Source organism: Boleophthalmus pectinirostris, unplaced genomic scaffold (assembly GCF_026225935.1).
Source record: "Boleophthalmus pectinirostris isolate CB_2022bp ecotype Guang Dong unplaced genomic scaffold, ASM2622593v1 HiC_scaffold_18, whole genome shotgun sequence".
Classification (NCBI taxonomy): Eukaryota; Metazoa; Chordata; class Actinopteri; order Gobiiformes; family Gobiidae; genus Boleophthalmus; species Boleophthalmus pectinirostris.
Window position 1 is genome coordinate 31,911,499 of NW_026571133.1, and position 20,355 is coordinate 31,931,853.

At 38.9% G+C, this 20,355-nt stretch overlaps 1 protein-coding gene and 1 pseudogene across 1 annotated transcript in view; one reads left to right on the forward strand and one right to left on the reverse strand.

The window, feature by feature from the left end:
- mmp17a (matrix metallopeptidase 17a) overlaps positions 1-20,355 on the forward strand; it is a 231,521-nt gene that overhangs the window by 17,858 nt on the left and 193,308 nt on the right. The window lies entirely within an intron of this gene.
- LOC129409103 (5S ribosomal RNA) lies at positions 4,353-4,469 on the reverse strand (annotated as a pseudogene).

Consider the following 20,355-nt stretch of genomic DNA (forward strand, 5'->3'; position numbering starts at 1 on the left):
AGCCTTGCAATTTTAAAGACACTGTACATAAGCGCTTTTCACAACTCTCAAAGACCAGCACTGATAAAGATAGACTTAATATATCCCGGGCCGGTATTTGCAGATTTTAGTGTATCTGCTATCAGCCTTAAGTCTCCAACACAGGCCGATATTTTATTATGCCCGACCTGCTACCTAAAAAGTCCACAGGCTTTATTTTACCATTTTAGTGCTGTGGATGAGTTTGGAGTATATTTAAATGAATTTGGAGTAGATTTAAATAACAGAATTTGTTAATAATTCAAATCGGCCCTGAAAATTGACCATCGTTTTCTCTGGATTCTAAAATATCAGTATCAGTAAAACAAAAAAAAAACTATCAGTTGATATCTAATTGACGATAAAGACAACAACAACTATCACACAATAAAAATACTTCAGCTGCTTATACAATATATCTGTACTGCGCAAGACAAAGTGAGCTCAAATACATGGAGGAAAATTCGGGACAGGGCCTTGAATACATTTTACTTATATGCAGTTCTGCTACAGTGATTCCTCAAGACAGATACAGCTATCTTCAACACATGATATTTAACTAAAATTTCTATTGTTGATGCATTCCATTGTGGGATAATAAAAAGGCCCATTAACGTTGCTAAACAAACACGCTTTAATGAGCATTCAGTGCCATAATTAAGACAGGCTTTTAAAGGGACCCCTGCAGTTGGAGCTCATTTAGTCCAAGTGGTATAATTCCACCATTATTATACAACTGTGAATTATAAACACACTCATAACAGCAACAACATCATTTTGTCAAGGTTCACCATTTATTTTGTCATGTTAATCTGAACTATAGACTCACTCAGCCGCGGTGTTTACCTATATATTTTTGTACATTTATCAACATTTAGTCATGTGGAAAAGGATAAGGTGGAGAGGCTGTTAAGTGGCCAGTTAGAACATGCTTGGCAAAACTTAACAAAGACAATTGGGTCTAGAACCGTCTCCTTATTCCAAAAGAGGGTTAGGGTTACACATGGAGACACATGCTCAGTTCCAGCAAAAACAAACATTTTAGGAGTCAAAAGGAAGCATAAAATAACAACGGATTTAGAATTTCTGCAGAATCAACAATCAAAGCATCAAATAAAAAATTGAATTGAATAAATAATAATAATTACATATATATATTAATTCTGAATAATACGAGATTTTTGGAGAGGATGTCTTCTGTATTTGAGAACCGTGTGATTCAAATGAGCAGCTGTGGTGGATCATCCCACGTTTGAGAGGTTTTTTCATTATGGCCTGATTCCAGACCCTTCTGGTTTCAAACAGAATATAGAAGGGACTGGCTGGTCAGGCAAGAGAATGTGAGGTGGCTAATGGTCTGCTGCTGCAGTGTTAATAGGGCCATGGAGGATTCTGTTGCCTAAATGGCAAGATGGCAAAGACAGAGTAGTTTGAAAATTACTTGGTTGAGACGCAAATGTGTCTGAGTCTTTCTGGTTGAATTCATTTTACAATTCCTTGTAGGCTATTACTTTGGATAGAGCTCACCAATTTCAACACTAGAATGGTAATAAAAAGCAAAAGCTTTAGACAATACACTGTCATTTTCAACAAACCTATTAGCATCATGTGGTCTCGTACTGGTTCAAGCTCAAGCCAATTCTGAAACTGTTCAGGAAAGGAACCATTTTGTCATATTTATGTGATTTCTTTTTTTTTTTTTACAATTATGGATTCCTGCTCAAATGAGTGTCTAGTTTCAGTACCTGCTGTTTTTTTATACTTTTGTCTTCAGCTGTGATAGTTTATGTGCACTTTATGTGACTATTGTAGCCGCACCCGCAATACTATGATCTAAAACATATCAAAACACAGATTTTTTTCCTTTTGAATTTCTAATAGGTTAAATTTCTAATAGTTCTAAAAATTTTTGGCTTTTCCTCTATGTTACAAAAGCTCCTGTCATCAGTGAATTCTAGCACCAGTGCACACCACACAGACTTGCCCCATACTGTACCTTCCCGCAGAAATGAGGCTAAACTTGTGAAGAAAATCAGTCGCGCTCTGACAACCGCACGCGCCAACATCTGAGCGGAGAGTGTATCATTAGCACAGTTAGAGAATCCCACAGGTTCAAACACCAGCCAACATAGATGTTTCCTTTTTTAGATTTTACACAAGAAGGCTATTGACGAATGAGCCCAGTCTGGACCGTTGTGGGCATTTGTATGCATAGAGAGGATGTTCAAACCACATCACAAATCACTTAGCGTGCTCCCGTGTATGTGTACATCTGTTAGCACGCGCACGGCTCGACATCATTATAGGACACTTTTAGCACCGCTGTCCCATTTCCATCAAACGCTATGACCCCCTGTCTGTGCATTCGCATCCTGGGACTCATATTCAGGGCAAGACGATTATTTCAGGAACAATGTCAAAAGAAAAGTGGTTGTGAACTGTAGAGACGTCTATGTGAGGTAGATTGACAGTATGAGTGGATGATATGGCAAAAAATACAAAACAAAATGAATCACATTTTTCCTTTTGCTTTTGCATTTTTGATTCAAATATATTGTTATTTTAACGAAAACAGATATCTCCATCTTTTTTTTCTTATTACTATCTTCGAATGGTACTATTAACATTATGATGCAATAAAGTGCATTTGGCTTTTGTAAATATTGTCATGCCAAGCCTCAGCTGCAAAACCTACTTATTACTTTTTAAAATGGTACTTAGTACAGTTCATGAACAAGAACAAAGCAGACTTTTATTCGTGCTGTTTGACACAAAAAATAGTCAAATTTCTTCCTCCAAAGTCTGCCGTCTGCTCCAAACCACATCCTTTTAATGACAGAGGATTGGCTGTAGACCTACGACTGGACCTTAGATGCCCCTCCTGTGCCCCGATCCTGTTCTGTGGACCTGCACCCTCCCCTCGCTCGCTGGAAAGGCCCTAATACCTTACCCTGGATAAGCTCCCCTTTGTCCTTTAGTCTTGAGTGGCCTGCAACAGTTTGAACAAATGGATGCACGTCAGTCCTAGACACATCTGCAGCCTGCCCGCCCATGGGAGTGAATCTTGCTTTCACTGTGGTTCTCCTCAGTGTTTCTCTTTTCCCACTGTGTTTTTTTCTTGGAAAGGAAGGTCTAAGGAAAGGGGATGTTCTTGGACAGTTATCCATTTGCTTGTTTCCTGTGAACACTGGTTAATCTATTTATCTGATATTAACTAATGACTGTTTCACTGTTAGAATTTCTAACTTTAATGTTAAATTAATGACTTTGTTAAGCAGCTATTATTGAATTGAAAATCAAATTGAAACAGAATAAATGTCTTAATTAAAGACCCCTAACCATATCATTGCTGTTTAGACATGAGTGAATCTCAATCTTAATCTCAATTAAAATCTGATTAATTGCCCAGGCATAATTGACTGTGCAAATATGCTAAATACAATGTGTAGCTAGGGATACAATGACAAGACAGTAACAGAAACATCCTGATATCATATCGTCCAAGGTCACACACAATAATATCGTGGACCATCACAATATATCGAATTATAAGTCTGTTCACTTAAATGAATAGTTATGGTCCAGCAATAGACATAGACCATGATTCTTTGTTCTGTTTCAGTGCAGAAGAAATAAATGTTATAAGCATTTTTAAATCTTAGTTCTTTGGATTAAGTCTTGTCAAGGCATTTTAAGAGGAAAAAGCATGTTCACAGTTTTTTAGCCTCCACAAAATAAATATCATACCGTGTAATAGGGCCGGGTATCATTAAGAAGTTGCAGATACAATACATACCTTGATAAATAGGCCATGATACGATGCAGCTTTTGGTTCGAAACAATATATTTCAAATCAATTTGATACTGTTCAATAAAAAGTAATGGCTAAATCATGGCTGTAATGCTAAAAGTTTCTGTTAAACCTCTTCTAGTGCAAAGTGAATATGAAACACGCCCATTTTAATTATTAAAACAGTGAATATGTTAAATGTGCTGCATAAAATACTTCCCACTAAACAAGCAACAAAACTCTAGCACAGTAACAAAATAATTAATTAATTAATCACTGATTGATTGATTGCATTTATATAGCACCTTTCAAGATACCCAAAGCGCTTTACAGTTCATTATTCAGTCACTCAACACTCAGTAGTGGTAAGATACTATTGTAGCCACAGCTGCCCTGGGACAGACTGACGGAAGCAAGGCTGCCAATCTGCGCCATCGGCCCCTCCGACCACCACTATCACTCACGCACACACCACTTCCATACTAGGCAATGTGGGTGAAGTGTCTTGCCTAAGGACACAACAACAGTTTTTGTGAATGGCGCCCCACTGTGGCACCTGGAATTCCCAGTGGTCTCCCATCCAAGTACTACCCAGGCCCGGCCTGCTTAGCTTCTGAGATCTGACGGGATCAGGCTTTGACAAGCTTGTATGGCCACAAAACAAAAAATATAACAATATAACAAAAAATAGTCTTTGTGATGTATCGATACTGGAGTCTCTAATATTGATACTGTAACATTACATTAAATGATACGATATACCGATATGTTGATATTTTTGCACACCCCTACCATGTAAGGTATATTGTGAAAATATACCGAGAGATTTTTGATATCGTTACATCCCTATGTGTAGCTGCACTAAAAATGCCCCCAGAAAGCAGAGATCCTCCCCTGTCACCTCAGCCTTGTTAAGAGTAAAAGTTACGGACAGACTTGCAAGTTTTTCAGGGTGGTTGTCAGCTTGGCACCAGCATAGATCTTATTTATGATGTCCGTATACAGAGCTATTCAACAAGAGTCTCATGAGTTCTGACACCTCATTGGCCGACAGTGGAGCGAGAAGGTCGGGACAGGATGGGTATGTGGCAGCTGCAAGTTGTCTTCGGGTTATGGCTCAGTCGCTGACAACGCGCAGGCATCCAGACAAAGTTTGACAAGATTGAAAACCCATTGGAGATGGTTCATTCCTGTTCTGGATTAAGGAATCACAGGCCATGTGCTCTAACAGTGGACAATAGATGTGTACTGTGTGTTTGACAAAAGAAATGATATAGTCAAGATCGCCTGGAGTTTGTAAATGTAATTTTTGCCATGAAATTGTTTGCAGTAAGAGCTATATTTGAATTGAGTCTGTTTACCTCATCTTCAGGGACACAGATAGGAAATGTTTATGAAATTTCAAATCAAAATCTGCATACTTTCAGTGGTACTATACAAACCCTATTTTTGAGATTTCTACCATGTTGTGACGATCCTTCATCAAAAACATGCCGGAAGTTTCAGATGTCATCCATGCATGTTAACAATATCTCCCAGGACCTATTCGAACCCTCCTTGCGGTTAGCTGTAAGATTCTGCGCAATGCCAGCCCACAAGTCAACCATGCTCCCACACAGCATTTCTCCATAAATATACAAAAAAACAAAAAAAAACATGATAAAAACTGTTCACAACAACTTGACAAACCTGATATGACGTGCCGTAGTTTCATCAAGGAGAAAGACGCTTAATATATCAGTTAGCCCCGTTAGCGGTGCATTACATACATCACAAACAAGTAGCAGTGATTGGTTAAATAAAAAAGTACCCGCCTACCGTCGAGCGAACGAATTCTAACACTGCTGGGTCAAACAGTTTCTACGAAGTGAAACCAGCTGGTGAATCAGGCTGGTGGTCTACAGGGATGTGCAAAAATCTAAATATCATTATATCGTGTCGTTTAATGTGATGATACAATATCGATATTGGGAGGTGTATATCGCCAAGAGTATTTTTTGGTATATTTTACTACATTATTTTGTCACAGTGCTACAGTTTTGTTGTTTGTTTAGAGGAAACTCGTTTTTGTGACACACTTAACATTTTCACTGTTTTGACAGTTAAAATGTTTGTGTTTCATATTCTCTTCACACAAGAAGTGGTTTAACAAAGACTTTTAGTTTCACAGCCATGATTTAGCCTTAATTTTTTATTGAACCATATCGAATTGATTTGAAATATATCGTATAGAATTGAAGGTGCACTGTATCGAGGTATGTATCGTATCGTGGCCTATGTATCGAGATATATATTGTATCCGCAACTTCTTAATGATACCCAGCTCTAGTGGTCTACATTTGTAATGTGTTGGCAGTTAACACCCCAGAGAAGTACAATACCCCTCTTTAATGTGTAGCCCATTGCACATTATTCAAGTTTTTTGCTTAATTATTCATTCCAAAACCCCATGCTAGACCAAATCTTTTATGCAAAGTTAGTTCTGTGGGCTGTCATTTGAATGTCAAATCGCCTACACAATAACTCACACTTTAAATTCATGACCTTGTTCTCAGCTTAATGTGCCTTAAATGCCTTTGTAGATCACTTGAACAATGCAATATTGGGTCTAATGATGTATTCTTGGCAAACATAAAGTTAAGGAAATGCAATACATTTGGACTATATTTCTTGGTTTCTGTTTTATCAGCGGGCGATCTCTGATGTAAGACCCCTCCTGTGCACGTTTGGGTGTTAGTAAAAATACACAGTAGATTAATACTCCAGATCTCTCCTAAATGGCTGAAAAGTAGACTCTTGTGTTTTAAGCTTTTCCGGTTCTGGAATTTAACTCTGTAAAATAAAAAAGCACATCTGGCACTAAGATTTCTACCATAACCACATCCAGTATCGAAGTACTCGGAACAGTTTTTAGTAGGAAAAAGGACTTATTTCTCAATCAACTTCCAGTACAGACTTGTGGGTTTGAGTCCGGCTCCCCATGTTGAAAAACTTAAATCCTATCCATATGCTTATATTTAGAGTTGGGAATCCCTCCTCTTTTCAATCATAAACCAGATCAAGCACTCATCAGCTGCCAAGGCTAGACCAGTTCTTTACCATATCTTGTAATTATGGCGGCGCTGTTGCATGTTACTTTCAAAAAACTGAAAACCCCAAAAAGCAACAACAGAAAATTTCCCCTCTGAAGTTGGATTTTTAAAAAGAATCATAATGAGAGCAGCATGGATGCGGCTTTGTAAATATGCATGCAGGGGTTTTCGTATCGCGGGATTGGAAGGGAAGTGACGGACAGAGCAGAGAGTTTGGGATCATTTGAGCCAAAGATTGAAGGACGTTGGTGCAGAAGGGGTAATAAAAGGAATAGAGAAAGGCGTTTTTGAAGGACTGTTTGATGTGTGCTTTGGCATTAACTCGAGTGCGCTTTTAGAATGAGGGCACGGCGGGCTGCTGAGAAAGAGAGAGTCAAAACAGGCTAAAGTGGAGACTGTGGGAGTGTGGTTGGATCAAATGTTTATTAAAGCTTGGTTGGGCATATCATTATGAGGGGACTGCTTTGTATTTGTTCAGTCATATGAAAAGAAAATTTTAAGTTTCTAGTGGAAATTGTCACATAGTTACATCCTTTTGATTTTTAAGATGGCAACAAGCATCTAAATAATATTATGTAAGTGTTGTCTGCAATGTTTGACAAAAGGAAAATTTGTGCATAATAAGGGGTTTAAAGGAGCGCTATGCAACTGTTTTGGTAGATTGTGTGCCTGCTTAGGTCCATGGAGATGTTATTGCTTTGCCTTTATGTTCCACAAAATGTCATGTTACTTATCTACATTCAGACAAGCAGGTGATGCCACCAGGTCAAGTTACAGGTCATGACATATTATAGAACATTCCAGACAAGGACTGAATTATTTGGGGGGGAGAAAATATCTAATTAGGATTTTTCTGATGCATTGTAATTGTGATTTATGTTTTGATTCTGTTTTCTGTTCAAAATTTAAATGCATCCAGGAGAACTGACAAAAAGACTGAAATATTAACTGACAGACAAACTAATACAAGACTTACTTTCGTTTCAGAACATATTGAAATGTGCAGACCTTAAATCCAGAGGTTATGAAAATTACACCACATTTCGATATAACATCAGATTCCACTTAACTGTGGATCCCAGCTTCAGTTCTCTCAGAGCAACTCAAGACTTTGGGGAAACTCCCCTAACCATCGATCTACAGAAAGTGCTCCAGCCAAACTCATTTGGACTGGTTTAGCAAATAGTTATAACATTAATAGAACTCTTTGATGCATTCTTATGTGTATGGTGGCTAACATGACCTCTAATTTCAGTAGGACATAGCAAAGGGATGGGCATTCGATTAAATTTTCTTAATAGATTGTCAGGAGAATTAACGATCGGTTATTGATTAATCATTAATGTTTTTTATATTAAAATGTATCATCATTATTATTACTATCTGCACTACTAATCTGCATAAATAAATTCAAATTCACGACATATAAACCGTAACCACTCTAGAGCCACATCAGCCCATTTGAGATTATAATGTGTTTAATGCAGTTTTGCGCAACTCTCACAGAAACGAAACTTAAAACTGCATGGCTAATTTGCATAAATTAAGCGAAGAAAATAAACAGCTCTTGTGTGCTGATGCTTTTTCTCACTGGACACTGAAACATATGTGCTGCTTTGTACACTGTGCACATGGCCTCCCACTTGTCCTGACCGCAATGGAAAGTGTGGAATTTCTTGTACAAGTCATCGTTAAATACACATTTGTGCTTCGGCATGTTGCAGACTGACCGAATGTTTGTGTTTGCTCGCTCCTTCTGAGTGCAGAGAGACACATGTACGGACCCCTGTTTGGTCACGCTACGCACAGCAACCTACATTCGGTTTGTCGATTAAAATGAACATATTCGATAAAATTCTTAATGATCAATTATTGATTAATCAACTAATCATGCCCATCCCTAACATGGCATTCTGATATGACATGACAATGACATCAGAAAAGTTGTGTAGTGAAACTAGATAAAGACAGTGGACAACGGTGCAGAAGAAATAAATTCTTATCACTCCAACAGATGAAATTTCACTTAAGTTTCTCTTCTTTTCTTGCTATATTAATTCAGTAAGTAATTAACATGTCTGTCTCCATAAAGAATTTCATTTCCCCCATGGCTGCCACACACGAACTAGTCTTTTAAAAATCTGTGTTGCGTTTGAATTATTATGGGAATAAAAATAAGAGATCAATATTTAGTCTTGGGTTTACAGTGAAACATTTTCATGTGGTAAACTTTGACAATATAAAGTTGTAGGACGTGACCAGCAGCGGTAAACAAAGCCATATTAATCAGCAGTGCGACTGGTGCTGTAACAGTGGTATCTGGGGTCCTTATTAGCCCGGCATTTATTCAATGACTAATTAGGTATTTACCGCTTTCTCCAGTAGCCCTGCAGAGACAAACGGAAGGAGTTTTTTTTTTTTTTTTCACTGCGTAGCCCCGCTGAAGTGACAGTTCAACTAATTACTCATCTTATAGCACAAAACATAGACGCTAGTGTAAAACCTGCCTGAATGAACAATGAACACAATCAGAGGATGCGAGTAGCCTGGACATGTGTGTGTGGGAGGGAGGCAGTACAAGTGGAGGACATATCAGGTCATGTCCACGCTGTTATCCTTCTATCTCCATTTGCTTTTAGTCTTATCTTGAGTATAAGCCAAACATGTACCTTAGTGTTACATGGGCTAATTATTGTCGCGAAGGAATAAGGCCCTGAAAGGAAGAAAAAAAATGAAGAAAAACGTTTATTAGCAGATGCCCAAGTAACCTATAATTCACTAATCATGGTTTCAGGTAGCAAGTTAATGGAGAATAAATGATCAGCTATTGCGTTTTTAAAATCAGTTTTCATCACATTCCAAAAATATGTCACATTTTTAAATTGTTATTAAGTTGTCATACTCGTGGATTATTGAATCAGTTATTGTGACAGGCTTTGCTCTGATTAGTGCATACAGCTTATACAACGCTGTAGCTAATATATGGACAGATTCTTTGTTTGGCACATTGTCCATTCATATATATGGTCTATGGTTTGGAAACACAGCAGATGCATGCGCAGCCTGAGTGCAGAACGCCGCTGTCTGTGCGGTTCACACATAGAACATGGGTTAACATGAATGTGCAGCGTTTGCTAGTGATGTTATCGCCGTGTGATAAAATAAGTTATGATGCTAAATGAAGATTAGTGAGGGGGATACTTCTTACCTGTATGCGTTAAATGCAGGTGGGGGCGCAGAAGAAGAAACATCTCAAACTTCAGTAGCCGGACATCCTCTCATACCTGATCGACGCTACTAGCCTAGCCCTTGAGAGAGCCTGAAATCTGCGGAAATCCTCCAAGACACTGACATGATACAGTCAAAACAGAGGCTCTTTTTGCAGGAGTCATGCGTGGTAGACCACGGAAAGAGACGGAGGTGATGCGCCGAGGAAGATGCTTGTTTGATTGTGTTTTGAACAGTTATTTTGTGCTTCATGCACACACCCTCCTCATGGAAACACACGAAGAAATGCAGACAATGCAGCTTTTAAGATAAAGGCAATTGATGTGGCTGTCGAAGAAGGATATAGAGCTGCTGCACGTGAGCTCTGCATCAATGAGTCGATGGTGATACTTTGGCAACGGCAGTGTGACGAACTGACTCTGAATGCAAAAAGATGACAAAATCTTTCAGGGGCAATAAAAGCTGATGGCCTGACTTTATAACGTTCTCAAAGACGTGGACATTTACGGCTTATATTCAGGTGTGGCCTATATATGTACAATTTAAAAATGTAGTTAAAATTTAGTTGATGCAGCTTATATTCAGGTGTTCTCTATAGTCCGGAAATTATGGTAGTTCCCACCCCCTCACTTCCCCCCCCTTTAGTCTTACCCCTCCACACTCTCCTCTTTTGTCATACAGACCCTGCTCCTCCTCCCCCCTCACTTTCTCCTTTAGTCCTGCAGACCCCTGTCCCTGCTCCCACTTCACTCCCCTTTAGTCCACCAGGCCTCGTCCACCCTCACACTACAATTTAGTCCCCCAGACCCCCCCTTCTCTTTAGTTTTTTAGGCACTGCTCAGTTTAACATCTTATTTGTGGGTGTTTAGTCTCACATTATACATTATACACCGCTGATCTGTAGAAAATATAGCTGAGGAAATGATCAATAAAACCCTGATTAGAGATCGAACTGAATCCAAATCTGTATGTCCTCCTCGCGGCTTCTTAAGTAGTTACAACTCAGCACATTACACACTGAAATGCAACGAAATGTCCAACAAGGTTATATATTGACTGTGGTGAATGCAATATTAATCTGATGAGTGGGCTCCTTGATCTCGCTCGGTTTTGCACAATTTAATTAACAGATACAGATAGATATGCCTCATGCTCTTCAAATGACTATTATTCTTAGAGATAATTAAGAAGCCTGCATAATGATAACATGCTCTGATAAATTAACTCGATAAATGGAGGCACTGAACATTTTTGTGTCAATTAAAATGATTATGTCTTGCAATGGAACTAAAAAATACAGTATTACTAACCTTTTCACAAACTAATCAAAAACAGTCCATCCATTTTAATTTAATCATCCAAAAACAAAAAAAAATTATAAGATTTTTGAAATAATGTTTATTTGTAGTTGATAACATTGTTTGTAGAAAGAAATATTATTGTTTTTTGCCTGTAGTAGATTTTAGTGTTTTGTGTAATTCTAGCAAGGGACAAAAAACAAAACACAATTGTAAGATTGGGCCAATTGATTCTAGTGCAGTTTTTCCCCATTAACTTAGGAGACTATGGTGTTTCTGGGCAGGAGGAGGCTCCAGGGAAGACTCAGGACACGGTGGAGGGACTATGTCTCTCGGCTGGCTTGGTAACATCTTGGGGTCCCACCGGAGGAGCTGCAGGAAGTGTCTGGGGTGAGGGAAGTCTGGGAGTCCTTGCTTAGTCTTTTGAAACCACAACCACAGATAGGAGGAAGAAAATTAATTTATGGAAGGACTATGGTGGTCTAAAAACAACCTAGGTTATATTGGCATAGCAAAATTAGACTTTGTCGCTTATTATATTATCAGAAACTTATTAAAAAAAGACTTGCTTAAAGCTGAAATATAAGCAGTAAGTGACATTTATACTCCACAAATCAACTGAGATTAAATTATTCAAATTAAAATGATTTGTGCCTTCAGAATCTTAACCATATTTATGAGAAAGACTGTAATGCTTCTTATTCTTACATTGTCTTTTATCAGGCCGAACTGTCAAAAATATGGAGCTTGAATAAATCATGTTTGTTGGATGAAAGCCACACTGTGCACAAACTGGGTCACGGTGAGATCAAATATTTCTGCAGTACAACTAACAGGTGCATTAGCGATTTGAGGGTTTAGCCCGAGGAGTGTTGATGTCAGGCAGGAAAGCCGGGAGCAAGCGCCCAAAAAGCACACACTTTAGTCTTGTTGAATATTCAGATGGAGAAAATGCTGACTCATTACTATGCTAACCCCACTCCAGCCTGCAAAGTTATGACAAGAAAGTCTATTTGAACTCAAGATATTCTCCCATACAATGCTGTGGATGTTTTTACCAAATAAATTATTCTATTTTTGGGGTGTTGGAAAAAATGGCATTTGGCACGATCGGTTAAATTAAAGGAGCACTATGTAACTTTTTCTACATGCTTGCTTCCATGGAGATTCTTTGCATGCCATAGTACGACAGACATGATATGGAGACACACCCTTCACAAGAAAGGTTACTTAGTGAACCTTTAAAGGTGCAATATGTAACTTTTTTTGGTGGAGTCCGGCACCTGATTGTGTTCATGGAGATGTAATTGCTTCACTTTGTATGTTCCATACCAAACATACATCTTGCATTTATACATTACACATACATAGGAGTTTTATTGCTCAAAAATATCTCAAAAAACATCTTACAGTGAGCTGGCAGGCTTCTCCACAGATCTGACATGTAACTTGATACCTGACCTGGTGACATTACTTGCTTGTCTCCATGGAGATGGATAAGTTAAATGCCGTACTGTTTGACATTTTAGGCAGTGCAGTAACATCTCAATAGAGACAAACAGCTCTCTTTCTCTTTTACAGTGTGGCTTTAAACCTTTCTATCATCATGGAGCCCAAACCAGGCCAAGTTACTGGGTAGATCTGTGGAGAGGCAACCCCACTCACAGTCAGAATGCTTCTTTTTCTAGGAATTTTTGAGCAATAAAGCCACCTGTTATTAAATCAATTCAAGATAGATTGGTTTAATAAACATTCAAAGCAGAGCAATAACATATCCATAGAAACAAGAAGGTGACGAACCCCCAACCGAAAAGTTACACAGGACACTTATTAGTGAAGACTTGTGATCTGAGAGGTGCCTGTGTGAGTGGTGAGTGTTCAAATGTGTTGGTTTTGAAGTTACTTTTGGTTCATTCTCATTGGTTAGCAATTAGCTGCTGTAGCTGCTGCACATCAAGAGCCTGTTTTCTCCTCCATTGGCCTACTGTAAAGTGACTATACTGGCTATATACACGTTACTGGATATGCACTGATATGTAAATGAGCTGTGAATAGAGGTGTGAATGATCAGTATTTATGTATATAATTAATTACCATGGCGCACACACGTTTATGATAACCGCTAAAGGCTAATAGCGATACTTTACTTACTTTGTTTACTGGCTAGTCATGCAAAAATGCCATTAGGCCCACCTAAATATGGCCTTAAGGAGGCTATATAAAAATAAATGTAGCCTAAACAAACCCAACTTAAAATCTTATAGAGTCAAATTTTATAATCAGTTGAAGATTCACTGTAATTTTGACATCACTAAATATATCGGCTATTATATCGGCTATTGGCATCTCCGAAGCCTGTTATATCGGTATCGTATCGGATCCAAAAAAATCCATACGGGTCAGGCCCTATTTATAATCCCCCCAAAAATGTCTCAACTTCTGAAATTGCTGTGTTCCTTCTCCCTTCATATCTTTCCTTTCATCAGATGGTCCTCATGATACCAAACATATTCATTATTTTCCCAGACTGCAGGCCTTTCTCTGTTATCAAGCCTCTACCACACACACAAGTTCCATGTGAACTGGTTTCTTTTATATTGTCTGTGATGGTGCCAGATTAAGATAAAATAATTTAAATTGTTTTTGTGTGTGTAAGGTGCGCCATGTGATGTGCAGATTATATTCTCTCAGCCTGGCTTGACATCGAAACAATTTTGGAAATATAATGATATAATATATAATAAGATATAATGAAATGTATTATGACCTAAAATAAATATTAACTTATTAACATAAAATAACATATAGTGTAATCTCCAAAACAAAGGTATATAGTGTTCATTTGTGGTTAATTTCATGGTTCACATACATTTTGTGCGATACTTAAATCAAAAGCAGGACATTTCCATGCACATTCCATCTTAAAATAGTGTGACTGAGATAATGCAAAACAGTAATTTTTTGTCAATATCACCCACCCTTAAAAAGAAGGATGGTTAAAAATATCCAACCATCAGATTAAGGTCAATGCAGTCATTTGTAGAGATTTCCCATTTGAGATAGTTCGCAGGTAAGGCCAAGAGAAATTAGATCCACTTATCTTCTATAGGTGATTGGATTTGATTGAGTGGATGGAAGGCAGCTTTTAAAAATCTCCCGAAGAAAGTGAAAGGATGTGACAGAGTAGGTTAGATGAACTCTATGATTTAGTGCTTCTTGGTGGGAAGACTTAGCTAGGCCGGCGCCACCTAGTGCCTCCGCTCAGCTTTATTTTTCTCTACACTAGACAGTTTGCAAAAACACTGGAAGTGCGAATCTGTGCACCAGCCAATCAGCGAAGAGCCATACATTCTATGTTGGCAATGATTCTCGAGATCAAAGATTTAAAGCCGGAACAAAGAGAATGTTTGGTGAATTTTATCAAGAGGAAAGACGTTATTGCCCTTCTTCCTACGGGATTTGGGAAAAGCTTAATATACCAGTTAGCCCCGTTTGTGGTGCATTACATACAGTATGTCATGATCAAATAGCAGCGAAGAGTTAAATTAAAAAAAGTACCCGCCTACTGTTGAGCAAACGAATTCTAATGCTGCGAGGTCAGACAGTTTCTACGAAGTGAAACCAGGTGATGAATCAGGCTAGGGAAGACTTGCTTTTCGATATGACATCACATTCCTATGAGCTATAGGATTTAGTCCTTTGGATCAGAAGACAGGAATAACATCACATTCTGATATGACATCATCACTTTTTTTAAAATTTTTTATCCCTGGTGGTCTGACACAGTAGAAAATATGGATGCACATCAATATTGAAATTTTGATGGGTACAGTGACATACATTTTTGCTTCTAAAATTCTCTCAATTATCATTTTTACAGTTCTTATAATTTTTAGTAACCTGAATAATTAGGATTTTACAATTTTGACATCTCTCAAACTTTAAGAGGTACTCCATCTTGGAACAATATCATTTGAACTATAAAATAATACTATAAACCTGTATATTGCATAAATGGTAACGCTACAATGTATTTTTCAATATTGATTTATTTAAGATTTAATTGAATTTTCAGAAAAACATAGTGTGGTGTGACAATAACAACAGTTGTATTGATTCAGAAATGTCAGAACCATCCTATGTATTGTATTGTATTGTACGTCCTAGCAGTTACCTTTCCAATGTGTCCTTGTCTGATATTTTGCACTAGATATAATTCCATAGGAAAACATATATCTTTACCAATGATTAATTGAGCTTGTGTTTTGAATTCTTGTATTTCTCTTTGATAGCCATATACCAAGGCAACCAAACCAAGTCTTTCCATAGAGCAGCGTAAGGGGCCTGCCTCAGTAAGCCTCATGGTAAACCACTAATCAAAAGTCTGTATCTTATTATGATGAGTGTGGTCTTTCTGTCTCTCTTATCCCGACTGAAGGATTAGGAATTTCCTTCCAAAGTGATGATAAAGTTCCTTGGTGGAGGGCATAGCTTTATTTAAACAGAGTTCCAGTCAGGTCACATTACTGGTGGTCTGCCTCAACCTCAGTGCTTACTTTCTTTGACTCTGGCCGATGTTGTTTCAGCTGTGCCATTGTGCCTTCTTACTCTTCACGCACATTATAAAAGCCACAGTTATGCATATAGGTTACAACGCTTCGCTCTTACTCACATAGCTTTACTCTCTGTGAAACAGGAGCAGGATTTGGTTTGCAGTCATAACTGTGAGTGTCCTGCTGTGTGGTTTTACATGAAACTCTAATATATTGACTGTATGTGCTGTGGGCTAATGGAAACTAGTTGTTATTGAAGCATTAAAAGTATCATTTTCAATTTTGCTGCAATGTAAAAGGGCTGTGCTTGTTGACCAACAGTACAATTACGCTTAAAGCATCCTTAAAATAGGACACAGTTTTCAACAGTGCAGATAATTAAAAACTATGCAGATGGTTTTGAGTCAACTTTGTGTATGTCGCAAAGTGGCAGTGGCTTGTGGTCTAGTGTTTCTTCTACCAACATGAAGTTTGCCGGTTTAATCCCAGCTCAGGCCAAGTGCATTCTGTTATTGCGTCAAGAGGCGTCAACGTTAGGGTTATGTTAGATTCTGTCTGAGAGACTTTGTAGAGAGATTGTAAAGTGTGAAAAAATACCATGGTCATGACTAAGCTTAATAAGCAATTCCAACATAGTGTTCATACTGATCGCGTCGGATCTCAGAAGCTAAAAAACACTGGACCTGGCTAGTAGGGCTGGGTGTCATTAAGGAGTTGCCGATACGATACATACCTCGATACACAGGCCACGATACGACACATATCTCGATACAGTGCACTTTCGATTCGATATGATATATTTCAAATCGATTCAATACGGTTCAATAAAAAAATAAAGGCTAAATCGTGGCTGTGATACTAAAAGACTTTGTTAAACGACTTCTTGTGCGAAGTTCATATGAAACACAAACATTTAAATCCTCAAAACAGTAAAAATGTCAAATGTGTCGCATAAATGAGCTTCCTTTCACTGAACAAGCAACAAAAACTGTAGCACTGTAACAAAATAATTTAGTAAAACACACGTAAAAAATACTCTTGGTGAAAATATCGATACAGCAGCCCACGATATCAATACTGTATCATCACATTAAACGATATGATATATCGATATTCCAATATTTTTGCACACCCCTACTGGCTAGTACTCGGATGAGAGACCGCTGAGAATTCCAGGTGCCCCAGTGGAGCGCCAGTGGCAAAAGACGTCGCAAAGCACTTGATCCACATTGCCTGGTATGAAAGTGGTGTGTGCGTGAGTGATGGTGGTTGTCAGAGGGATCGATGCCACAGATTGGCAGTCTCACTTCTCTCAGTCTGCCCCAGGGCATTTGTGGCTGCCACAAGTAGGGATGGGCATTCGATGAAATTTTCTTAATCGATCGTCGGAAGAATTAACGATCGATTATCGATTAATCATTAACGTGTTTATATTAAAATGATCATCATTATTATTACTATCTGCACTATTAATCTGCATAAATAAATTCAACTTTACGACATATAAACCGTAACCACTCTAGAGCCACACATCAATCCGTTTGACATTATAATGTGTTTAATGCAGTTTTGCGCAACTCTCACAGAAACTAAACTTAAAACCGCATCGCTAATTTGCAGAAACTAAGCGAAGATAAAAACTACAGCTCTTGTGTCGCTGATGCGGTCAACTTCTGTTGGATTAAAAGACATGATTCAGTGGAATACAGGTTAGTGTGACCATATTTGCGTTTGTCAAAACCAGGACACCGTACGGGGGGAGGGAGGTTGGGGACTTGTCATCCACATTGCGCGACTCTCACCTGGTAAAGCTTTTTCCCACTGGACACTGAAACATATGTGCTGCTTTGTACACTGTGCACATGGACTCACACTTGTCCCGAACGCAACAGAAAGTGTGGAATTTCTTGTACAAATCATCGTTAAATACGCATTTGCGTTGCAGACTGACCGACTGTTTGTGTTTGCTCGCTCCTTCTGAGTGCAGAGAGCTACATGTACAGACCCCTGTTTGGTCACGCTACGCACAGCAACTTACATTCGGTTTGTCGATTAAAATGAACGTAATCGATGAAATTCTTAATGATCAATTATCGATTAATCGATTAATCATGCCCATCCCTAGCCACCAGTGAATGTGAGCTGAATGAATAATGTACTGTAAAGCACTTTGGGTTTCTTGAAAGGCGCTATATAAACCCAATGATTAATTTATAGTGTTACCTCTGACTATTAGAATTTATTCATTGAAAGTCTCTTGAGATGCAGCATCTCATTTTCAAGGGGGCAGTATAAAACAGTTATCAGTTATTAACAAAATATTTGGCTTTTCACAATCTACTGCTGAAACTGTTTGGGCAAGTTGTGCTAGACGGACTTTCCACATGCGTTAAGATTCATCCGCTGGAACTGAGAGGAGGACACAGGATCACCACTTTCTCAGGTCTGCCAGATAAATTGTCTCATCCTCCCACAGAAGCTCACTACGAGAGAAGAGTAGCACGCCTTTGCATTCCCCTGACCCGTGCTATCGCTACCCCTGACCTCTGACCCCATTTCCCAGACTGCAGCGTGTCAAATAGCAAAGTGAGCCAGCTCTTCCTGCTCCTCATTTGGTCCAATTTGAATCGTCATTCTTCAGCCTTGTAGTTTCTGGTGATAACGCAGGTTCCCGGGTCAGGGTGAAAAAGAGGGAGCTGATCTGCTCTGGGTCATTTCACCGCACTATGTTTTTATTATACGAGCCCACTACGACTCCTCACATCCTGGATTTAATAATACAGCAGCAGATCCTGGCAGCCTTTCCCCAAGAGCACACTTATAAGCCATCGCTTTTAAATGTATGTCAAATGTAGATCTTTTTTCTGCTTTCTGTACTGCAGCAGATCATTTGCACATAGTTTTGTATTGATTTAAATATCTTCACTTACTACCAGTTTTAACTCTGAAGTCTGATGGCATATTAATGATATAAAATGAGTTAAAGTGTTTATATTATGCAGTGTGTAAGCAATTCATGGATGGCAACAGAGGAGAAAGAAGAATTGGAAAATGCATAATGTTCTCAAATGCTGTTTTGGAGTAATACAGAAAATCAAGTAGGCTACATTGTCTACTCAAACCCATCTTAAAAACTGCTGCCAAAAACAGAACACAAACTTGCAGCGCACTCTTTCAAAGAAGTATATGAGGTGATATTTCTGCACCTTACCTCACAATGGTAGTAACTATCTGGAGGTAGGGCCTCACCGGCATGATGAATCCATGTATCATTCATTCATTCGTTTTTCAAAAGAAAACCAAAAATAAGAAAACGAAAAAACTATTTTCTTCGTTATATTGTCTCCAAAACCAAAATGAAAAAACAGATAATGATTTGTTTTTTCAGTTTTCGATTTTGTGTTTAAATGAAGAATGGAAAAAACGGATAATGGCCATTTCCTGTTTACATGACTTCCGTGACTGTGATGCCGGGCTGAACCAGGACTGCTCCAGGTCCGGGACCAGAGCAGGACCAGAGCTGACTCCGCACTTTTACTCCGAGCCTCCGCAGGGTCCCAGCCTTAGGCTACGTTCAGACTGCAGGGCTTAATGCTCAATTCCGATTTTTTTGTGAAATCCGATCTTTTTGCGAGGTCGTTCACATTTCCAATTAAATGCGACTTGTCTGTGACTCCAGTGTGAACGGTAAACGGCCCGAAAGTGTCCCGCATGCGCACTGGAGGACACGATGATGTCAACCCCATGCGTCAACCGCAGCGAGCGTGCTCTGTGTTTATGGAAGTTGTCCAAACATGGACGCAGCATTGAGCACCTGGCGATTTTACAGTTCCGGTTTCCGCCTGCTTCAGTGCAGAATAGTGACGTTTGTCACTTGTTGATGATGTGTAGGTTGGATGGATGTGCTTTGGCCATTCAGACTGAAGTCACATGTCAAAAGATCGGATATGTAACGGTTTCAGGACCACATATCCAAGTGGCCTGGGTCGCATTTGAAAAAATCTGATCTGTGCCGTTCAGACTGTCATTAAAAGATCGTATACAGGTCACATAGAAGCCAAAAAATCGGATTTGGGTCACTTCAGGCTGCAGTCTGAACGCAGCCTTAGTATCGAGCTCTGGCCCTGCCGTGGGTTCTGAGCCTCCGGTCTGGTCCCGGTCTGGTCTCGGTCTCAGTCCTGCTGTGGTCCCGGACCTGGATCAGTCCTGGTTCAGTCCAGCATCGCAGTCACGGAAGTCACGTAAACGAGAAGCGGTCGTTATCCATTTTTTCCATTTTTCATTTAAACAAAAAATCGAAAACTGAAAAAACAAACCGTTATCAGTTTTTTCATTTTGGTTTTGGAGACAAATAATGAAGAAAACTGTTGTTTTTT